Source organism: Pinus tabuliformis, chromosome 5_2 (genome assembly GCF_031772625.1).
Source record: "Pinus tabuliformis cultivar Carrire ecotype Pingquan chromosome 5_2, CPIR1, whole genome shotgun sequence".
In the NCBI taxonomy this organism is placed as follows: Eukaryota; Viridiplantae; Streptophyta; class Pinopsida; order Pinales; family Pinaceae; genus Pinus; species Pinus tabuliformis.
In genome coordinates this window covers 785,418,777-785,443,101 of record NC_142306.1, presented here as the reverse complement: position 1 = coordinate 785,443,101, position 24,325 = coordinate 785,418,777, and the positions used below count along the sequence as shown (strand labels likewise).

General features: G+C 36.6%; 1 pseudogene; it reads right to left on the bottom strand.

The window, feature by feature from the left end:
- Window positions 1-22,778: 22,778 nt before the first annotated feature.
- LOC149161634 (RING-H2 finger protein ATL2 pseudogene) lies at window positions 22,779-23,303 on the bottom strand (annotated as a pseudogene).
- Between the last annotated feature and the right edge of the window lie 1,022 nt (window positions 23,304-24,325).

Below are 24,325 nucleotides of genomic sequence, written 5' to 3'. Positions count from 1 at the left end.
TCTTTGGTGCACTACCGCAGAGAACTGTTACAATAGTCAACGCTCTGTGGTCAGGTACGTTCTCCTTAAGGTCGGGTTTCGTATTAATTCTGTGTCTTTAGCTTAAGTTTCGAACTGCATTTATTTATTTATTCTTATACTTTTCCTGGAGCATTCCAGAGATTAAGACCATATTCTATCCCAATATAAAGGTAATAATTCGATTAACTTGAAATCGATGCTAAATAATAATATTACTTTTCTCTTTTATGTGATTGTTTATTAACCCTAACCCTTTGTCATTTTCAGATTTTCCATATATGTTCAGAAGTATCCTGTAACACAAAACTAACAAACTGCATTAACCCCATAATTAACTCTTAATGCTACGAATCGGATGGAACACAAAATTAACAAACTGCATTAACCCCACGATTAACCCTTAATACTACGAATCGGATTGAATTTCGGCGGCCGAACCCAATCAGCGAATTTCACGGATCGGTTTGCCCCAGTTCAGGCGAACTTATTTTATTAATATTATTATTTTAATCAAAACAAGGTGAAACTTAATTATTCTAAACAATAAAATTGAAAAATAGTAATAAGAAAATGAAAAAATTAATAAGAAAATGAAAAAATTAAATAAATATATAATTAAGTAAACGAAACAAAAATTATATAGTGAAATTTAACTATTCTAAATAATAAAACTAAAAATAATAAGAAAATGAAAACATAAAATAAAATAATGAATTTACTGAATTTTATTATTTAGACTAGTTGTCTTTAGTGCAACTTTTGGGAAACTTTTTGAGTGGGTTTTTCCAAGTCTAATTTATCTAGGCAGTAATTTATTGAAATCACAAGTGCCCAATCCAAGTGCCCAGTGCCTTAGCGGTTTCCGGGTGCTGAATCCATACATACAGTGAAAAACATAGTTTAGATAACACAAAACAAGATTTTACCTCAATTTGTTCCACCGAGATACCAGAAAGTCGAAAAAGTCCCAGTAAAGACAACTCCTTATTTAAATCCAAAAGATAAAATATATGGACAAATAAGAAAAAAAATAGTAAATAATTACAAAATAAGGTAATACGAGAAATTATGATTAATAATAATAATAATAATAGAATTCATATTAATATAAATAAATATTATAAAATCTTAGGAATACAAGGTATGGATCCAACACCTGCTAACACTCCAACCCTTGTTTCTATTGTTCATAGGCCTCCTTTCAATTTCCAAGGCCTATCTAAACTTACAGTGATGAAAATGATCAATCCTTGAAATGACCCCAGCATCCTCAATGCATATGTGATGTTTTGTGTTTTTCACATATTTAGCCTTCTATGTTTGATGTCAGTTGTGTGCTCATGAATCCTCTGATTAATTGAGTGGCCAGTTCCACCAATGTACAGAGTCATATAGGAGCAGCAAATGACATAAACACATTTCCTATCTTTAGGGTTCACAGGGTCCTTCACTGATCTTAGGGAGCTTCGGATAGTGTTTAGGGGCCTAAATGTCAAAGGAACCTTATGCTTCTCTAAGATCTTAGCAATATTATTTGTGGTTCCTTGGAAAAATGGAAGATGCGCCCCTGAAAACCAACCTTTATGAACTTTTTTTAATCCTAGGATGTTTTTCAGTCTTAAGGAAGTCTCTAAGACATTAGCACTTACTATAACCATTCTTATTAAAAATAATATGGAGATGGGTTTTTTCATCATTGGGGTGGTTTTCATTACAAACTTCTAATGCCATAGTGACTAAGGTGTTGAGACACCTAGCTTTTGAGGGGGGAAATGATGTGAATTCACATGAAGATATTGTTCGGTGTGAGTTTTCTTCCAAAAAACCTGGTGGGAGAAAGAACCGTCATCTCTCTTTGAGATAAGAACTTTGAAGAAAGAGAGGATTCCATTGATTTCACATTCCATAGTAAACTTTATTGAGCTAGATTGATTGTTAAGATGTTGGAAACCGAGCTCCAACTTTTCCCGACCATGAGACCAGATGACACAAGTGTCATCCACAAACCATTTTCCAAATCATAGGCTAGAATAGATATGAGGACAAGGCCTTAAATTCAAATTCCTCCATAAAAAAATTATCCACTACTGGGGAAAGGGGGCAACCCATGGAAACACCATAAGTTTATTCATAAAATTCACCTTCAAAACTAATGATCGGTTTTTAGGGGTGCATCTTACGTTTATCCATCAACCATAGATAATATTTCCAAGCTCCTAGAGAAGCATAAGGTTCCTTCGATATTTAGGCCCCTAAGAACTATCGAAAGCTCTGTAAGATCAGTGAAGGACCCTGTGAAGCCTAAATATCGGAGAGGTGTTTGTGTCATCCCTTACTCAAATGGGACTTCATACATTGGTGAAACTGACCACTCAATTAATTAGACGAGTCATGAGCACATAGTTGACATCAAACATGGATGGTCCCACTGCTCCGCTTCAACAGAACATGCAGAAAATATGAAACATCACATCTGCATTGAAGAGGTGAGGATCACTGCAAGGATTGATCATTTTCATCACCCTAAGTTTAGGGTGGCCTTGAAAATTGAAAGGAGGCCTATCAATCTGAATAGAGACAATGGTCAGAGTATTAAAAGATGTTTGATCCCTACCTTGTATTCCTAAGTTTTTATAATATTTATTTATTTATTTATTGTTAATTTCTTTTTTGATCAAATAAGAGTGGACCCTTCTATTAATCGCAGGAAAGATTACATATGTTACATGGCTTTACAAAGTAAGGATCAACAAGGGCTAACCCTATCAAGGGTAACCAAATCCATAACCCGAAACACACCCGAAACCATCTAAGATTTCGTGTGATCTGACGATCACAAACACTCTCACCTTGGCAAACTGTGCCCCTTTTACCTGGTTCACAGACCTGAAATGAATGTGAGCCATTGGTTTATAAAATTTCAGGTCTGTTTTGAAACTTAAGCTCCGATTGCTTGTAGATCCTGAGGATTGATCTGATGGTCCTCAGAGATATCAGAGTTGAAACCTGTATGACATATAACTACCTTTTTGGACCCGATGAGGATTATAAACCGATAGACTAAAGAGCATCAAGTCTACCTTGGTGGTTGACCTTCAATTTCTTTTCCCCCCGATGGCCATTAGATTTCGCAGGCTGTCAAGATCCATGGCCGACGACTAACGAAGAGACCTACTATTTACCAAAAGCCTCTCCCCTGTGGAAAACGTTTATCTTCCCCCCATTTTTTTTCCTTTTCTTCTTTTTTGAAAATTAACAGTTGAAAAAGCTTCCACTTTCGCTTTCTCCTGCTTCCTCTAGTCTTCCTTCTTGTTCAGTTCTAACAGTTTGGAAGTTTTCCATGTCTTTGTCCACCTGTCTTTGACAATCCTCGTGCAATTTCCCCAAGGGTGTCGAGTCCCATGCATGCCTGCTATAAATTTCTTTGTAGAACACTCCTTCATTCGCCAGACGATCATCTAGCATATTGGCTCTTCTTCACACATGAAAAAAGCTAGTCGTTCTTAGGGTTTGAAGGTGGGAATTAATACGCTGAAAGACCTGCAAAAGTTGCCAATGTTTTGATACTGTTCTAGGTGCTTTTCCATTGCAGATCTTCATGGCTGCATTAATAACCAATTCCGAGTCTACTTCAATGATGGCATTATGAGTATTTGACTCAATTAGTATTTCCAAGCACTGCTCTAAGGCCATGAGGTCTGCCATGTTATTTGTGGCAATTCCCATATGACTATGAAAGATGTCCTCTATGCACCCCTACTAATCTTTTATGACCCTGCTAAAACCAACCATCCCTGGGTTTCCTTTAGATGCTCCATCTATGTTAATTTTGAAGAAACCATGAGGAGGAGGTTACCAAAAGTCTCCACCAATATTTATCTGGCTCACATCCTTGTGTACGCTCTGGGGAAATAGCGAATGGAGACCCAATGACAGCAATATACGAGTGTCCCGGGGTAGAGTCTAGTTCTTAAGAGGTATGCCTAACGTGGCACCAATAGTGTCTTTGAGCTATCTTAATATCTGTGCAATAGTGTTTTGGGTTGAGCCAGTTTTTCCCTTCAAAATCCTACCATTTCATTCTTTCCAGACATCCCAGATTAAGAAGCCTAGAATGAGAGTCCAAGCATTGTTAATGAGTTCATTTCTTGAGAAGTTCCTTATCCAATTCCTCAACGTGTTAGTAATATTGAGGCCATACCTGTCAGTTTGCCTGAAGACTAAGGCCACCCAATCCCACAATGTTGAGGTGAAGGGGCGAAGGTTGAGTAAGTGTTCCATCATCTCCTCTTGTGTGCCACACATATAGCATTTGGAGGGGCCAACAAAACCTTTCTTCAGAAGATTTTCCCATGTTAGAATTTTCCTTTGTTGAACTAACCACATGAATAGCTTTATTTTCATCCAATGCAGGTGCTGTCAGAGGTTCTTCCATTCCTTATCAGGGTTTTGATAATCGAACCCTATAGATAATTGTTTGGCTTCTTTTAGGTTAAATTTACCTTATGTCTTTCTTCCCCATCTCAGTTGGTCAGGCGAGGATGAAACCAAAATTTTCCTTTTTTCCAAGTCCATAGCAAGAGAGTTTGTGTGAGATTTCAAAGGGCTCTCTTCCCTGTAGCCTAGATCCTTCCATATTCTCCATTTGCAATTGTTTCTTACCTGCTCCCAGAAGTCACTTAGCATGCATAAGCCTTTGTTGTCAGTGTCATTCTTGAGATCAGTTAGTTCTTTCCTAAACAGGTTTGGTTCTTGCTTCTAGTTGCCATCCCAGAATCTTGCTAGGTTCCCATCTCGGATCTCCAAGAAGTTGCGCTGCTAGACAACACCTCTATTTTCCCAAGAAAGATTCCATAAGTGGGAGCCCTTGATAAGCCCAGACATTCGAATATGATCACTTTCTTGCCAATTTCTTGCATATTTTTATTTCCAAAGCTTGGCCCATGGGGTTGCTGACTCCTTGAGCCACTTCCACCAAAGCTTTGCACCCGCAACTTTGCTGAGGGTTTCGGGGTCATGAAGCCCCAATCCACCATGGGCCTTAGGTTTTCATAGCTTGTCCCAGGATACCAAAGCCCACTTCTTCTTCTCTTCCCCTTTGCCCCAAAGAAAATCTCTTTGAATGTTCTTGATTTGTTGTGAAACTCCTTTAGGATAAGGAAGAATAAACATTATGAAAATGGGTATGGCCTGCAGGATAGATTTTGTGAGCATAAGGCACGCTACTAAATTTAAAGATCTGCATGTCCATTTCCTGACGTTATCCTAAAGTTTGTTAATGACCAGCTCCCACACTCCCCTACTTAGAGGATTGTCTATAAGGGGCATTCCGAGGTACTTAGAGGGTAACTGATCCCTTTGGAACCCTAATATTCTAGTAAGATTTCTCTGAATAGCAATGTTAGTGTTAAAAATGAGAACTTTTGATTTGTCAAGGCTTACTTCTGTACCAGCGGCCATAGCAAAGTCATTCAAGATTTGTTTAAAAGCTTTGGCTTCCTTGACTGTGTGTTTCAAATCCTTGAGCCAGTATTATTGAGCTCGTTTATGTATAACCTAAAAACTCATTCAAAGCATTACAACTCTTCATAAATATTCAAAATCACTATTTAAAAAAAAAATACATTATTTCAGGTTTTATTAGGGGTCTTCTTTGATGAGTTAGCACATAATCGTTCTCGAAAATTTGAAGACCCCTAAGTTTACCCATATCTTTGGCATGCTTAATCGATCACCCGAGCCCTTCCATCATAAGAATAAAGAGGAAGGGAGAGAGGGTCTCCCTACCTGAGGCCTCTAGAGGGACTAAAGATTTCCGAGGGGAATCCATTGACTAGAATGTAAAAGCTGGAGGAGGACACCAGCGCCATAACCCATCTGACCCAGTTGTGGTCGAACCTAAAGGCGTGGAGAACCTTTTTGATATAATTCCAATTCACCTTGTCATACACCTTGGCAATGTCCAGTTGAATTAACATCCCTACCTGTTTTTTGTTGGTAAGTGTGTGCACCACCTCATGAGCTTGAATAATGTTGTATAGAATTTCTCTTCCCACCACATAACCTGACTGTTCCTCGGACCCAAGCGAGGGTAGGAGAGGTTTGAGTCTATTAGCCACTACTTTAGATATTATCTTGTAGACCACATTACATAACGTAATGGGCCTGTACTTATCTGCGGCTTGAGCCCTATCTTGTTTGGGAATAAGGGAAAGAAAGGTGGTGTTGAGAGCTTTTAGGATGGTCTTGCTTTTCCTAGAATCCTCAACAATAGCCCCAATGTGCTCTTTAACAATATGTCAACATGCTTAAAAAAATCCACATTGAATCCATCGGGACCTGGTGCTTTTCCATTCTGCATTTCTTTGAGAACCTTGTTGACCTCCTCCTCCTCAATTGGTTTATTGAGGTTAAAATTTTCCTCTCTGGATACCAATTTGGGGATATGCTCTGTGATTCCTCTTATGGGTTGATCTCTATCTGGAGTGTTTTCCTTAGTGATATTCCTGAAATTTTGGACCAGCACGACTTCAATGTCTTTATGAGTGGTTTGAATTTCCCCTCTCTCATTTTTAATCATGGAGATTCTGTTGTGAGCTCTGTTGGCCATAGTGGATCTGTGAAAAAATCTGGTGTTCTGTTCTTCTTCCTTGAGCCATTGGATTCTGGATTTCTGTCTCCAAAATATTTCCTCTTGTTTGCATAAAATTCCCAAACAAGATGATATTTATCAGCCCGCTCACTTTTGACTTTGTCAAATCCATTGTTAATTAGAGCCTTGTTGAGTTCTTGGATTTTAATTTCCACCAATTGCTTTTCCTAAAAAATGTTACCAAAATCCTTCTGGTTCCAATCCTTTAGTCTAAATTTAATATGCCTTTATCTTTGATGAAGAATGTACATTCTAGATCCTTGTATTTGCAAGTCTTCCGTCCACCATTTCTCGATGTTGCTGATGAATTCCAGGTGGGAGAGCCAGATGTTTTCAAATCTGAATGGTCTATTCCTGGGAGCATCAATACCCTTGATTTCTAACTAAACCGGCCAATGGTCTGAACCTCCAAAAGGAAGCACTCTGGCTGTGAGTTCATTATTTAGCATCATTAATTCCTCCGATATCATCAACCTGTCTAACTTAGACGCTACGAGCGCCTCTCCTCCTCTTTTATAGTTCCAAATAAAAAGGCCTTTGCTTGAATCTGACTCAACCAAATTCATATTGTCTGAAAATGATCGAAACGCGAAGGAGTCTTTATTAAGAACTCTGGTACCTCCTTTTTCTTCTGAGAGAGATTTGATCATGTTAAAATCTTTGCCCAAGATCCAAGGCATTCCATTTTGTTTCCTCCTGAGATCACTAAGGGCTTCTAATAATTTGAGTTTGTCCTCTAATTTTTGAGGACCATAAACATTTGTTACCAGAAAGGTTTCCGAAACCCCGACAGGTTGAATGACCACTGATAGATAGTTTCTTGATGCCTCTGCATCCATGATGCTAATCCTTTGGGGATTCCAAAGAGTAAGAATACCCCCCGTTGTGTTCTCTGCTTTCACCTTTAGAAACTCGTATCTAATGATCCATTTACTGTGTATGAGTCTTATCCTCTGAATGGAACATTTCGTTTCCTGTATGAAAATCATGTCCGACATTTCTTGTTTCATCCTATGACTAAGCATTCTTTGTTTTCTTCTACTTCCTAGACCTCTGATATTCCAAGATGTAAATTTCATTATTAAAGACTTGTAAAGGAGTAACTGGTTAGGTCTTTCATCTTACCTGAATCTATCATTAGCTTTCCGCATTCCATCAACAGTTCCTTCTGCTTTTTCCGGCCTCTCTTCTTACTCGTGTTTCTAGGAGCTACTCCCAGGGATGGTTTCATTGTTTTCACTCCTTTGTTCTCCAGTTTGTCAGTGGTTGTTCGTGTTTCTAGCTCTCCTTCTTGATTCTTCCATAAAAACAACTGTTGTATTCTGTTGCAGTCCTCTTGGGGTAGTGAATCCAACCCTCTCGTGGTTCCCTGCATCAAGAACCCTTCCAGATCTAGATGTTGATTTTCTAGAATTTCTTGTAGTTCATGCTCTTCCAGATCTGTTTCACTTTGGTTCATTTCCAAATCCATTTTTGCTTCAGCCTCACTGTTCATAGTTTCTTTCCTGTTACTAGTCTCTTCTGTTGTATGATATTTTTCCTCCATCTCTTTTTCCTTAGGTCTGTCCTCCATTGCTTGGTCTTCACTTGTTGTTTCTTCCTTTTCTTCCAGTATTTGAAACCTATTCATGTTGTCCTTCTGCCCAATGCTGCGTTGTTTCCTTGATTCTTTTCTACCCCCTTTTCCTTTATTAAACACTCTTTAAAAGCTTTCAGTATCCTTCACAGTTCTAGGTTCTCCTTTATTGTCTTCTTTACTAAGAGGGCAGTCTCTAATCAGGTGCCCATGTTCGTGGCATCTACGACATCTGAACGGGATGTGCTCATAATCCACCATTTGGACCCATTCCTCATCAAAAACTTCTAGGATTAATTTATCCGGGAGAGCGCCTGATAGATCCATTTCTACACAAATCCTAGCATAGGAATTATATTTTCCACTTTTAGTGGCTTCCGAAGCTTTCACAAAGCGCCCTAGCTTATTTCCAATGGCAGCAAGTGACCCATGTTGCCAATAATCAAGAGGTAGGGAATAGAGCCTTATCCATATAGGGACTGAGGAGAATGTCTCCCTTTCTAGAACAAAGTTCATTTTCCACGTCCTCATATAGAGGCTTGTTGCTGCAAAGAAGTAGGGTCCTCCTTCAAGTATTCTATCTTTATCCTCAATGTTAGTAAATACCACAATAAAAAACTCCTTTGATCCAAAATGGAGTTCAATACTGCCTTTGGGTTTCCAGTGGTATTTGATCCATGTCTGTAAGGCCTTTTCAGAGGGCCAAATCCCCATGAATTTGCAGATTATGGCGTACGTCCCCATATGGTCCCTGTGCTCCTGCAGAGCAGGATCATTCAACACAACCCTCGGAATAGTCTCCGTTTTAGGTCTACACTGTCCCTTTTGGTTTTTGTCCCTTGTTCCCTGGCTTTTATCTTCTTCCTCTTTGTCCTTTGTGCTACTATTTTCCTTTGACCTGGCCCCATCTGACTCCTTCTCATTATTTTTTTTCCCTTCTTCTCCAAAGCCTCTGAATTTACCCACTGATGCCTTGCCTTTACCGCTAGTTGCTTCCTTGTAGGAGGGAGTGGAGCTTCCACTCCCTCCTTTGCTGCGCTCCGTCTGGAGCGACCTGCGCGTTCCTGTGTATCGCTGTATCGTTCTCACGATTTCGCTCTCCCGCATTTCCGCTCCCCCCAAAAAAATAAAAATAATCAATCTAAATGTTATTTCTTAATTAATTAATATATATCTATATATATAAAGTTTTTTAAAATTAAAAGGCATTACTTTCATTTTAAAATGCACATCATAAATAAACAAATATTTTAAATCTTGAAATTGACCATATTGAAAAGAATATTGCACATGGTCATCTCTTCGGATCTCATGCCACACAAGTCCCATTACGAAGACTAGCGTATTCACTAAGCACGTAATGCTGTGGCTTTTCAATGTTTAGTTTTACATTGAGAAGAAATTTGCTGGCCGGGCCTGACATCGTGTGTCAGCTTTAGCTTGTCCCACATTCCTCCCAACGTTCCTTCGCGTCTTTTAATTTTATCATTACTCGTACTGTAAAAATTGTAAAATTTTCTAATAAGATTTTAAGTGAAAAAATTGTAAATTATTTTGCAATATAAAAATGTAAAAGATTTGTAAATTATTTTATAATATAGAAATATTATATATAGACAAGTACCAATTAGTGTGCATTATAAGTTTGATAAGTAAAGCAGATATGTTTTGATTGTCTTTTTGTCTATGTTGTAGTGAATACTAGTAGAATATTAATTGGATATCATGAAAGCAAACCTAGGTAGAATATTAGCGGGGTATGTAATTAATTTTTAATGACTAACAAATTATTAAATGAGAAGCATACATTTTATGAACAACATTTTTAATATATAACCAACATTTAACATGTAAATCACAACATAAAGGTCATCACACAAAATCATCACATATAAGTGGAAACCCATAAAAAGAGATAACAATGAATTCTTGCTGTTGTCATGCAAAGAAAAGTTCCTACTTCCTCTTTTACATGAGATTTTTTGTAAGCTCCAACCTACAAGAGGTTACTACCTCAATTTCTTTTGCAAGATTCAACTTGCAAGGAAGCTCTTGTTCCCATAATTTTTTTGTAGCCTACAACCCACAAGGGGATCCTACCTCAACAAAGTTTAACCTATTCTTTTTCAAGCCACTACTTGAAGAGAGTCTAGCATCCACAAGTATTAGTAAACCTTATTTATGTTTATGTATTTTAGCAAACACTAACATAACATTAGCAAGGATGCATGAAAGCAAATGGCTATAGAGTAATAGAAGAAAGATGGAAGATTGAATTTTGGATGATATAATTCTCCATGAGCTTCACATTGTGTTGGAAATCAATTTAGTACATTCATAGAAATTTAATTATGATTTCTTTTCAATGATTAACTAAACTATTAAAGGAGCAAAATACACATTAAGAACAACAGATTTAGTATATAACCAACATTCAACATGTAAAACACATCATAAAAGTGAGCACACAAAATCAACACATCTAAGAGGAAACCCATAAATGGAGAAAAACATGGATTTGTTATTGTTGTGATGCAAACACCAACTCCTAATGCTTGTTCTAAGTGAGATTTTTTGTAGTCTCCAACCTACAAGAGGTTGCTACCTCAATTTCTTTCGCAAACTTCTAGTTGCAAGGAATCTCCTACTCCCCTAAATTTTCTATAGGCTACAATCCACAAGAGGCTCCTACCTCAAAAAGTTCCAACCTATTATTTTTGAATCTACAACTTGAAAGGAGATTACAATCCACTCACACATACAAGAAATAACATGCTAGTTTACTTGGTCTATAACTCTCCATACCTCCATCTCCGTCTCTTCTTCTTCTTCTCCTCAAATCTACTTCGCATCTACTCTATATGTGTCAAGTAACTAATGAAAAATAACTCAATCAACTCTCACATTTTCTAACAATCTAAAAACATTCTGTCATCTGAAAGCACATCCTTTTATAAATCAAATTTATTGCTAGTTAGTATTTGATGTAGGAATATTATTTTATGTACGAAAACTATCAAGACACGATATCATGAGCATACGATAATGACTTTAAGTGGTACATTGGCCTCTCAAACCTATAATTTTTTTACTTATTTGGGAAAACGATCAGAAGACAATATCGGGAGCATACGATATCGATTTTAAGTGATTCAAGTTGTGTTTAATTCAAGTTGTCGAGATCTCTGCTCTTGTAAAAGTTTCGAGTACTTTTGAACACCTTAAATTTTCTTTCCATTCATTATCATAATTATTTTTAATAATAAATATTTATCAACCTATAAACATTTCTTGTTTAATGGTTGTATTCTTTCAAATAAGATTTGTTTTTTAATAACAATGTTTTTCACCTTATTCCATTAATGTATTTTATTAATCATAATAAATTATTTAATTGTTGCTAATTTTTTTCATAAAACTATATTATCATGCAACAATAGATAAATAGCAATTTTATTACCCCTCCATCAAAATTTTGGAGATTAAATCATACACTTAATATAACTAAATTATATGATCACATTTTTTATTCACTACTTTTTATATAAGAAATACTAAATAGCAATGTTGCATATTACATTTATTTATATTTTAATTTAAAAGGATGTTATCTTTTATATTTAAAAAAATAAAAAATTAATTAAATTTTATAATTTATTTATATTTAAATTTTTTAAAATAATATTTTTATAACTATATTATAATTAAATTTTAGCATAAAATTTACAATAATGTTGAAAGAATATTATACTATTATTATGTTAATAGTTAAAACACTAAAAATAAATAAATGTTAATAAAAATAATAAATAAATTTAATTTAAGTTAAAATAATATTCTACTATTATTAAGTTAGTAGTTAAAAGATTAAAAATAAATATATCTTAATAAAAATAATCAATTAATGGAGTAGATTACAGGAGCGAAACAGGAGCAAAAGGAACAGGGACTGCGCGTGGCTGGGGTTTTAGCGAATAGCAGACAGCGCTTCCCATGGAGGGTCACAGAGGAGGGAGAGCTCCTCCCTCCTTCAAGGAAGTCCTGGCTAGCAGAGGTAAGAAACCTCTAGAAACTACTAAAGGAACTTCGGGAGGAGGAAAAGAAATCATGGAAGAGGAGACAACAGGAGGAAATTCCGAGGGAATCAACTACACAAAGGACAAAGAGGGAGAAGACAAAAAATAGGACACTAAAGAGAAGAAACAAAAGGGACCCTACAAACCCAAAGCTGAAATCACTCCTAGAGTTGTTTTAAATGATCCTGCCCTGCAGGCATATAGGGACCACATGCGGACATATGCTATTATCTGTAAGTTCATGGGACTATGGCCCACTGAAAAAGCTTTACAAACTTGGATCAAATATCATTGGAAACCTAAAGGGAGCATAAACCTTCATCCTGGGTCAAAGGGTTTCTTTATGGTGCTATTCACGAATATTGAAGACAAGGACAAAGTCTTTGAAGGTGGACCCTACTTCTTTGCGGCAGCTGGACTCTACATGAGGCCATGGATTATGAATTTTGTCCCGGAGCGGGAAACTTTTACCTCGGTACCGGTCTGGGTAAGACTTTATTCCTTACCTCTTGATTACTGGAAAAATGAATCGTTAATGGCCATAGGAAACAAATTAGGACGCTTTGTCAAAATTTCCGAAGCCACAAGAAGAGGGAAATACACTTCATTTGCTAGAATATGTTTGGAAATTGATCTATCAAGAGCCTTACCAGATGAAGTGATCCTAGAAGTCTTTGATGAAGAATGGGTGAAAACATTAGACTACGAGCATATTCCCTTCAGATGCCATAGATGTCATGAGCACGAACATCTATTTAGAGACTGTGCACAAGGGAAAGTAGGAAATAAGAGTAAGGCAAATACAATGAAGGAAACATACAACTTTCAGAAAGTGGTCTATCGAGGAAAAGGAAGCAAGAAAGGAACAAAGAAACATCATGATGAAGAACTTATAGGTAGCCAAAACAAGTTCCAAGTTCTAGAGGAAGAGGAAGAAACCTAAAAGGAATATCAAGCAAAAAAAGGAAAGGCTGGAGAAAAGAGAACAGAATATGAAGAAGACCAAAATCAAAGAACTGGGCAACAGACAGAAACCATTATGAGTGAAATAGAACCTGAGATGGATCAGGATATGACCCCGAGTGAGATGGATCTGGAAGACCATGAGTTACAGGAGATACTTGATAAAGAAAACCTACTTCTGGAAGTGTTCTTGTTCCGGGTAACCACGAGAGGAGTGAATTCGGTACCCAAGAAGAACTTTAACAAAATCCAATAGTTGTTTTTATGGAAAACACCATCTAATGCATTGAGAAAAGGAAAAAAAATCAGAGAAATAGGAAAATAGAGGAGTGAAGGTGCTAAAAGCAATCCCGGGACTAGCAACAAGAAACCCAGGTAAAAAAAGAGGTAGGAAAAAGTAGAATGAACTTTTGATGGAGTGTGGCAAGCTAATGATAGAATCAGGTAAGATGAAAGATCTTGCTAGCTTCTCCTTCACAAATCTTTAATTATGAAGTTTATTTCTTGGAACATTAGAGGTCTAGGGAGTAAAAGAAAGCAAAGAATACTCAGCAATAGAATGAAGCAAGAAATGCCGGACATTATCTTTATCCAAGAAACAAAAAGTTCCATTCAAAAAATCAGACAAATCCACAGTAAATGGCTCAGTAGATTCAAGTTTTTAGAAGTTAAAGCAGAGGATGCTGCGAGGGGGACCTCACTCTTTGGAACCCTCACAAATTAAGTGTTATAGATGTTGAGGCTACCAAGAATTATTTATCAGTTGTCATCCAACCGGAGGGATACAAGCACCACTATCTAGTAACCATTGTTTCTGGTCCTCAAAGAATTGATGATAAACTCAAGTTCCTAGATTCACTGGAGGATCTCAGGGGCAGACATATAGGAATACCTTGGATCATGGGAGGGGACTTCAATATGATCAAATCTTTTTCTGAGAAAAAAGGAGGAATGAGGATCCTCAGTAAAGATTCATTGGAATTTCAAACCTTTATAGACAAGATGAACCTAGTAGAGGCTGAAATGAGTACTAGCCTCTTTACTTGGAATAATAAAAGAGGTGGCGAATCTCAAGTAGCCTCCAAGTTAGACATATTCCTGACCTCTGAGAATCTGATGTTGGCAAATAAGGAAATAATAGCTGAAGTTCTCCCCTTCAGAGGCTCAGATCACTAGCCGGTTCACATGGAGATCAAAGGTATGGACATTCTCAGAAACAGACCATTCAGGTTTGAAAATATTTAGCTCTCCCATGCAGATTTCTTCAACAATATCAAAAATTGGTGGACAGAAGACTTACATATTCAAGGAACAAGAATGTTGCTTCTGCATAAAAGATTAAAGCGTATCAAACTCAAACTAAAAGATTGGAATACAAATGAATTTGGAAATATTTTTGCAGAGAAAAAATCAATTGAAAATAAAATTAAGGAACTCAACCAGGCTCTAATCAAGGAAGGATTTGATAAAGACAAAAGCAATCAAGTTGATAAATATCAACATGAGTGGGACAATCCGTGCAAATAGGAGAAAATCTTCTGGAAACAAAAATCTAGAGTCCAATGGCTAAAGGAAGGGGAGCGTAATACGAAGTTTTTTCACAGGTCCACTATCGCAAATAGAATGCATAACAGAATATCTTAAATCAAAAAAAAAAAAGGGATATTCTTACATCTCATGAGAATATTGAAGCGGAGTTAGTGCAACACTTTCGAAGCATCACTTAGGAAAATAACTTGTACAGAGAACAGTTTATTCGGGAGATAACTAGAAATATACCAAAGATGGTATCCAGAGAGGATAATTTTAATCTAAACAGACCAGTTTCTGAAAAGGAGATAGACGATACCCTCAAAGAAATGCAGAATGGAAAAGCACCAGGCCTAGATGGGTTCAATGTGGACTTTTTCAAGGCATGCTGGAGTATTGTTAAACAAGATATCTTGAATGTGGTGGAGGATTCCAGAGTGAATAGTACCATCTTGAAAGTGTTGAATACCTCATTTATCTCCCTTATACCTAAGCAGGAGGATGCTCAAACTCCGGATAAGTTCAGACTAATCGCTCTGTGCAATGTGGTCTACAAAATTATATCCAAAGTAGTGGCAAACAAACTTAAGCCTTTGCTTCCTATTCTACTTTCAGGGGAACAATCAGGATATGTGGAAGGTAGACAAATTTTAGACAACATCATTCAAGCTCATGAGGTAGTTCACTCGCTAAAAAGAAAAAAGAAGGCTGGCATGATCATGCAATTAGATATAGCCAAAGCGTATGACAAAGTAAACTGGACCTATATGAAAAGGGTTCTTATTGCCTTTGGCTTTAATCATAAATGGATCAGATGGGTAATGGCCCTTGTCACCTCCTTCAACTTCTCTATTTTGGTGAATGGCTCTCCCTCTAAGATTTTCAGTCCTTCCAGAGGCCTCAGATAGGGAGACCCACTCTCTCCTTTTCTTTTCATTCTTATGATGGAAGGACTTGGCAGGGCCATCAAACAAGCTAAAGCCGTAGGCAAGATTAAAGGCCTTCTACTTTCTGAGAATGGTCAAGCTCTAACTCATCAACAATTTGTAGATGACACAATGCTTCAAGGAATGCCTACTGTCAAAGAAGCATCAGCTTATAGACATATTCTGAATGCTTTTGCCATGACCACAAGTATGGAACTAAACCTTTCCAAATAAAAAATCTTTTTCTTTAATACCAACTTGGCAATCCAAAGGAATATTTCCAGAATTCTAGGCTTTCAAAGGGATTCCCTTCCCTCAAAATATTTGGGTATCCCTCTAATAGATAAACCATTGCTCAAAAGCATTTTGGAACCCCTAATAAATAAGCTGCAGGACAAAGTCAGCAAATGGACCTTCAGATATCTTAGTATTGCAAGCAGGTTGGTGCTCACTAAAGCTGTTCTACAAGCCATCCCTATCTTTATGTTATCTGCGCTCGCAGCTCCGAAAGGAATCCTTCAGCAACTGAGAAAAATTCAAAGAAACTTCCTTTGGGGAAAGGAGGAAAATAATAAGAAATGGGCTTTAGTGTCTTGGGAGAAACTTTGTAGACCCAAAGACCATGGAGGGCTTGGCTTGGACGATCAGGAAATACTCAGCAAGGCTTTAGGGGCCAAACTTTGGTAGTGCTAGGTTCATAACCCAAAGACTTCATGGGCTAGTATTTGGAAAGAAAAATATACCACATCCTGGCAAACTAACGATCTCATTAGAATGTCAGGGAACATCAAAGGCTCACACATCTGGAGCAAGCCTTGGGAAAATAGAAGATTAGTTCAAGAAAATAGTTTCTGGGAAATCAGAGAAGAGAATAAAGCTCTCTTTTGGGAAGACAAATGGCAACAGGAACCAATACAATTAAACGAGAACTTCCTCGAGCTTAAACATGAGACATATTCACAAGGCTTAATTAAAGTCATGGACATCAGGGATAACACTCAGCCAATGGGGAAATGGAGAATTTGGAAGAATATGGAGTGCAGAAATAACAGCCTCTTGAAAATTAAAGTAGAGGAGCTAAAAAAAATGGTGGAACAAAGGAAAATCTTAGTTTTTGAAGGGCAAGACCAACTAAGATGGGGAAAGAATCAAGAGGGCACCTTTAATCTCAAAGAAGCCAAAGGTATTCTCCTGGAGCTGAATCCCCAGGTTTTGGATAAAATCTGGTAGAAACTTTGGAGGCACCAAGGGTGGATGAAAATCAAACTCTTCTTTTGATTGATTTATCACAGAAAAATACTGACTTGGGATAACATGAGGAAGAGAGGTGTTATAGGGCCTTCCAGATGCCCTCTCTGTCAACAGCAGGAAGAAATGATGGAACATCTTCTTAATTACTGCTATTTCACCTCTTGATTATGGGACATATTTGCTAAAATTTTTCAACAAACTGACAGGGACAAAGGAAGCATCTTCAAGACCCTCATCAGCTGGAGAGGAAATTTCTCAGAGCATGAAATTATCAACTCAGCATGGACCCTTACACCAAGCTTTATCATATGTAATGTTTGGAAGGAGAGGAATAAAAGGATATTCAAGGAGGAGAAGAATCCCACACATGTACTGTTTGAGAAGATTTTGAAACAACTTAAGGAGACTATAGGCTCCATTGTTTGCAGCCACCATATTAATCCTCCCTCTATTCAGGAAAGAAATATTCTCAAACAATTAGGGCTGTAGGAACTTTCTCTTTAGGGTCTTAACAGAAAGGTTACAGTTAGGGACAGGGAGCAGGATTTCTGGCATCCTCCCCCGGCTGGATATCTAAAATTTAATATTGATGGGGTGGCTAAAGGAAATCCGGGGTTGGCCGGGTATGGGGGAGCACTCAGGGATGATAAAGGAAGTATCATCTTCATTTTCCATTTTCATCTCGGCACAACCACCAATAATATGGTTGAACTCATGGCTTTGGAGCATTGTCTTAATTTTCTAAGTTAGGAGTACTGCTGCAATGTGATTGTGGAAGTAGATTTAGAGATAGTCATTAACTCAGTGAAAAGAATTAGTAATGGATCAGCGCCGGAGAAAGTCTCCAAGCACTGGAAGTTAATTAGGGTTTTCCAGAGAATTCAAAATCACCTACATAACTTGTGCATAGTCACCTTCCAACATGTTCGCAGAAAGGCCAACAAGCTGGCTGACCTGTTAGCCAATCAGGGGGTTAGCAATACAGATGTCAATGTTTCGATAGGATGGCAGGAGTTGAGACAAAGTAGTTTAAAAACTCTATGCAGTGAACAAGAGGAGGAAGATATTAGAGTCTTCAGACATAGAGGCCTGGAAGCAAGCCCTTATTTTTGAAGCCTTTGCATGTGTTTTCAGAATCTAGCTTACAGGTCCTTGAAGAAGAGTCGATCATCGAAGGGTGATAGATACCTGAGTAGAGGTAAGAGTGTTAGCATTGATCTCCAGGGAATGCAAGTTCAGGCTAGAAAGACGAGAAATCTTGATAGGAATTTCATCGGTAGCCGGAAACAGGGTTTTTGTGGGTCTTGGAGAGAAAAACCACTTCCTAAAAGGTTTTTTGATGATCGCACAGCTTTGAAAGGGAAAGTGGTTTTAGAGAATTCGAAGCGAGCCCATACATTTTCACACACATGGCGGAGGAAGGATTGGAAAACCACCCTTTTCGCGCATTATAGTATGGTTAACTCGGATGATGCGACATTCTGGACAACTGTGGGATTTTGTGATTGGTTAAATGGTCTAGATCGGTCGAGCAGTTTTGAAGAGCGACAAGGCAAACCTAGGTTGGCTTGGCTGGGTGTTACCTTCCAGGTCTGCCAGTTAAGGGGTCAGAATACAAGGCTCCATACAACGATTCTCGTCAAGGGTCTATCGGGAGGAAGACCTTGCAAGTTTCATGATTTCTTAGATTCAGTTTTACATTTTTCTTCCGAGCATCTGGAGCGGGGAGGATGGATTAAAGAGATTTCAGTGGGTCCTTATGTTGGAAGCTTCAATAGTGTTGATGGGGGCTTCCGTATCCTAATTTCTATGATCGAGTCAAGGAGGGTTGAAACAGTGACAGGTCGTAAGCCAGAGTCCATTGGTTGCCGCGAAGCCAAAGGTTTTCCAGGCTGGTATTCTATTCCACACCCCGAGCGGTTTCTCGTGATCGCGGCGCGCAAAAGTGGAAAATGGTTTTGTCTATTTGGGAGCGATACCATACAACATGCTCCACGTGGCGGTGGGGGCGTGTGGAATACCACCCTCATCGCACGATAAAATGCGCGAAGGTAGGCGGTTGCGAAATTAATACCAACCGTTGGATTTTCCAAAGCAGATCAACGAAGGGGATCGGTCGTGCAAGTCTGTGGGTCCCTTTGGTAAATGGTAGACTACTTGCCAAAGCAAAATGGCTCAGAGCCGTTGGATCGGTCGGTCAGTTTCAATAGTTGAGATCAAATGGATGTTAGGTTTTGGCGGGTAGGATTTGGCGGGAAGGGGTTGTCCTGGGTTTCTATTGAATTTTTACTCTGGCCTTTGTGCAGCGGGTTTTGAAGACGGGGGGACACGAAACCTTTATATTGTTGACTATGTTGTTCTTTACGGATCTGTTTCCTTGCTCGCTCTTCTTTCTTGAGAGAATTGTATGGTTTGGTTATAGGAAGGAAGGTTTATACTTTTAGCCCGGTTTTCAGGTTTTGATGTGATCTCTTCTTGGTCAACGACCATGCGGGAACCCTTGTATTTTATGTTCTTTTGTTGATGATTAATGAAATTGAAGGTCCGACTCTTGCATTAGCAAAAAAAAAAAAATAATCAATTAATTTAAGTTATTACTCAAATTACCATTTAAACAATATATATATATATATATATATAGATAAATATATCACATTAAATTTTCATCAGCTTTTATATATATATAACTGGAAATGCCAAGAAGTTAGGATCATTATACAAGCCCAATTAGTTCTGTGGATCGACATATTTCTGCTGGTAGCAACACATACCAACAGCCAAAAGATAAACAAATACCAATAATTACCAAACCTTCGACAACTGGTATTTATTTTTACATATGATAGAGCACACTGTTGAGAATATTCATTCATTTCCTTTTTTATCTCACTCTCTCTTTTAAATAATACTTATGTTGGAAATTTACGTAATTTTTATCCAAAAATAAAACCAAATAAAGAGAGAATATATACCCGTTCCAGTGTGATTATCCGGACTTCCAGTGTGATTATCCGGACCGTTAAAACAAAAATCAATGAGAACTGATGCACACAAACACTGTCCTGCTGAGGGCTTATAAAGCATACATGATTATCTCGACTGTTAATCCAAAAAAATGCAAACAAAATCTATGCTGCTGATAGCTTATAAGGCCAACATTGTGTGGGCAATGCTTATGGGGATAACCAATTTGATATAAAAAATAGCATTACACCAAGAGCTTCCAACAAAAGACAGTCCAAAAACCAAAATCATCCAGAGAGGGTCTACAAAACATCTACACAATTACATAAACCATTATATCCTATCCTATTTTGCTTTGTGTTTAATTTTACATATTCGTAATAATGCTCTTGAACTCAATTATATCCCATATTACTTTTGTATACAATTTTACAAATATATAGTCCTGCTCTTAATTTTCTCTCAGAAAATTGTAAATGTCCAAAAAAATAAGTTTATAAGCCGATAAACCAGATAAACCACGTGGAACTGTTTTTGCTTTTGTGTTCCCTTTGAATCATTAAAGAAAATGTTATAATAGATATTCACTTTGAGGACCAAACGAACATGATTCCCGTTGATTGAATTATTAAGTGTGGTGAACGACACTATTTCTCTAAATAAATCTACAAATTGAGTAACGTCCCCTTACATTGTTTTCGAAGCAATTCTTTCACCGTGACTATGTTGAGCAGTGGAGTTGTTTTGTAACATCTTCAATAAAAAACAGTTGTGCCAGTGGAGTAGTTGTTTTGTGCCATCTTCCATCACAAATGATAGCGCTAAAGGATAATAAGATCCAGTATTATTGACCTCGTTAGTGCATAAAAAAGGCAAAAACAATCGTAAGCGATTGGTTTGTTTTTATGTAAATTTTATAAAAAATTATAGCTATTAAGTTTGAATTGGAATTCGAATTTAAATTTGAATTTGATACGATAAGATAAAAATTAATGAAAAAACTTCAATTCCTAAAAAAAAATTTCGATAATAGACATCATAACAAAAAAAATTGTTAGTTTTTTCTTAATTTATTTTGAATTTTGAATTATTTTTACTATTTTTAAATAATATAACAATTTTCTCAATAAAATTATCTAAAAACTCTACTTTTCATCTTTTCCCTCCAAAACTTCAAGCCTTGCATAAATAAAAACCAATTACAGTCAATTCACGCATTTCTTCCTATCAGTTTCCATGATTGAAAAAACAGATATTTTCTAATATCAATTTTAACTTCTATTTTGTTTTACCTTTTAAACTTTTTAATTTCTTTCTTTGTATATACCATCCACACTCTATTTCTATTCCGGGAATCTTATAACAATGAAGGAATAAACCGCTTTCACTTATTTTCTGTCCTGTTTTTTAGGTTTCAAAGATGGAAAAAACAGATTTTTCTAATTTCACTTATACTTTCAATTTTTTCTTCACTTCTTTGGTAATGCTTGGGGTTTGAATTTTAGTGTATTATGTGTAATTGTCGTCCGGCACTTTGCTGAACAACATCAATCTAACCCAGTTTCCCGTTCCAGTGTTCCGAGGACAAAGTGAAACACTGATGGTTACATATCGGTCTTTGGTGCACTACCGCAAAGAACTGCATATCGGTCTTTGGTGCACTACCGCAAAGAACTGTTACAATAGTCAACGCTCTCTGGTCAGGTAAGTTCTCCTTAGGGTCGGCTTTCATATTAATTCTATGTCTTTAGATTAAGTTTCTAACTCCATTTATTTATTTATTCTTATACTTTTCCTGGAGCATTCCAGAGATTAAGACCATATTCTATCCCAATATACAGGTAATTAATTATTCGATTAACTTTGAAATCGATGCTAAATAATAATATTAGTTTTCTCTTTTATGTGATTATTTACTAACCCTAACCCTAACCCTAACCCTAACCCTTTGTCATTTTCAGATTTTCAGTATATGTTCAGAAGGTATCCTGTAACACAAAACTAACAAACTGTATTAACCCCACAATTAACTCTTAATGCTACGAATCGGATGGAACACAAAATTAACAAACTGCATTAACCCCACGATTAACCCTTAATACTACGAATCGGATTGAATTTCGGCGGCCGAACCCGATCAGCGAATTTCACGGATCGGTTTGCCCTAATTCAGGCGAACTTGGTAACTATGCTAAAAGCTCATTCAAAGCATGGCCATTATTCATAAATATCTAAAATCATTATTTAAAAAAAAAATATTAATTATATTTGAATTTTTATTACATATTTTTTTTACAAATTAAATTAAACTTAAGTTTGTATCTAGTCAATTCCAGATTGAATCTGAATTACCTGAAATAATGTTATAATAGCATTGATGTCCCTCCCAAAAAAACCTAATACCTTAATTTATAATATAATATCATTAAACCCACAAGTTTCAAAGATAATTCAGCTGGGTAAAATCTCCAAAATGCTTTTGGATTAAGTTTCACTAATTGTACCCACCATTAGATCTCTCTTAATTGACCTACCCAGATTTTCCTGTAAATATTGCGTGAACTACCCTTAAAAAATGTCATTAAAACTACATAACCTAGTTTGATGCAATTTGATTAAACGAGTTGGATTTGAATCCAATTATAAAAAATCAAGATTCGAACTAAAACCAACAGATGGATCATATACAAAATTCAACCAGGACGATCTGCATTTCTTTTGCCACATTTTAACGGCCCATACAATAAGAGAGAACGATTAAACGATACATCAAAATTTAGATCATACATTTTACCATCAACAGCATATCTTTATGATCTTTACACGAAGCCACAGTCTGCCGAAACCTGCACTATTCCAGCGGATCCCAAAGTTGGTTGTTCAGGCCGGGCGTCGGTTCTGCAAAGCGGACAGGTGGAATGCGAAAGAAACCACATGTCGATACAGTCTACATGAAAACTATGTTTGCAATTGGGCAGAAGGCGGCCATTCTCATTGTCCTGCAGCTCGCACAGACAGACAGCGCACTCTAACCCATCAGGGAAAATGTGCGATCTATACACAAACTTGGGCAGCGTCTCTAATACCGCAGGATCTAACCCCACGTTCAGCAGCGTTTCCGGTTCTTCTCCTGTAAAATAAAACTGGCGACGCGCATAAGCTAATCTCCGTCGACTCCGTCTAGTAAATCTAGCAGATTGTAGCCAAATCCATCTGGCATAAACGTGCAGCAAAAAGATGAGTACAACCACAATAAAACATGTTATGGCGAATACCTTGATTCTGTCATAATCCGGTTTGCCATCATTGTCAGGCGGGTGATTAAAACCAGTGACCCAGCCCATTTTCAATCTCAAATTGAAGCCACCAAATTGGCTTCGAAATGGACCTGCTCTCGGCCTCTCAAACCATTTATATTATGTGCCCAGCCAGAAAGGCACACTTCCGGTCAATTCCTTCAATGAAGCAGCACCTCGAACGCTTCTATAAATAGAAACTTGACTGTCAAAAAGTTATGGTTTTATGGTTTCGATGAAAAGCTTCATTCATTGCCAGTCACACTCATCGAATTTCATTACGGAAAAATTAGTGTGAATTATTTTCTATTATTTTCTTACTTTTTCTAAATTTTATAAAGGGGTAATTTTTTTTGGTTGATTGTTAGAGATTTTGATAATGAAAATTTTCTGTTGATAGTTTTGGCTAGTTTAAAATTTATATTTTAAACTTCATTTAAATGTCGTAAACTGACAAGTATTTATTGAATGGCGGATATTTTTATAATGAAATATCTATATTGCTCAATCTAAAATTTATCATTCAAAATTTATAAAACGTAATTTTAAAAAGAGTATATTAATGAGTGTTTTTATTTATTTTTTAAATGGATTTGATTATATAATTTAATTTTTTTGAGAGATTTTTTATTATAATTTTTAAGAATATTTGTATTTATTTTAAGAAGATTCAAATATTTAGAAAAACATGTTTATGAAATAATTAAGCTTATTTATCTACTAATTTCATTTAAAATAAAGTAGTTTAATAAATATAAATTAAATTAATAATTGAACAAAATAAGTTACAAATTATGTTTTTCCCCCGAGGAATTCGGATGTTGAATGTAATTTAAGATTATGTGGTGAAAATAAAATAAATAATAAATAATAATTATAATGATTAATGAAATATTTTGAGTCAGTTAAATTACATCAAATAAAATAAAGAACATATATTAATAATTATAATTATTATTTGAATTAATCTACATCCATTTTAATTATGGATCTATTAAGTTCTAAGAAGAATCAAATCTCTAGCCATTGAATATTTTTTAAAATTTAATAAAGATTATTGGAGGTTAGAT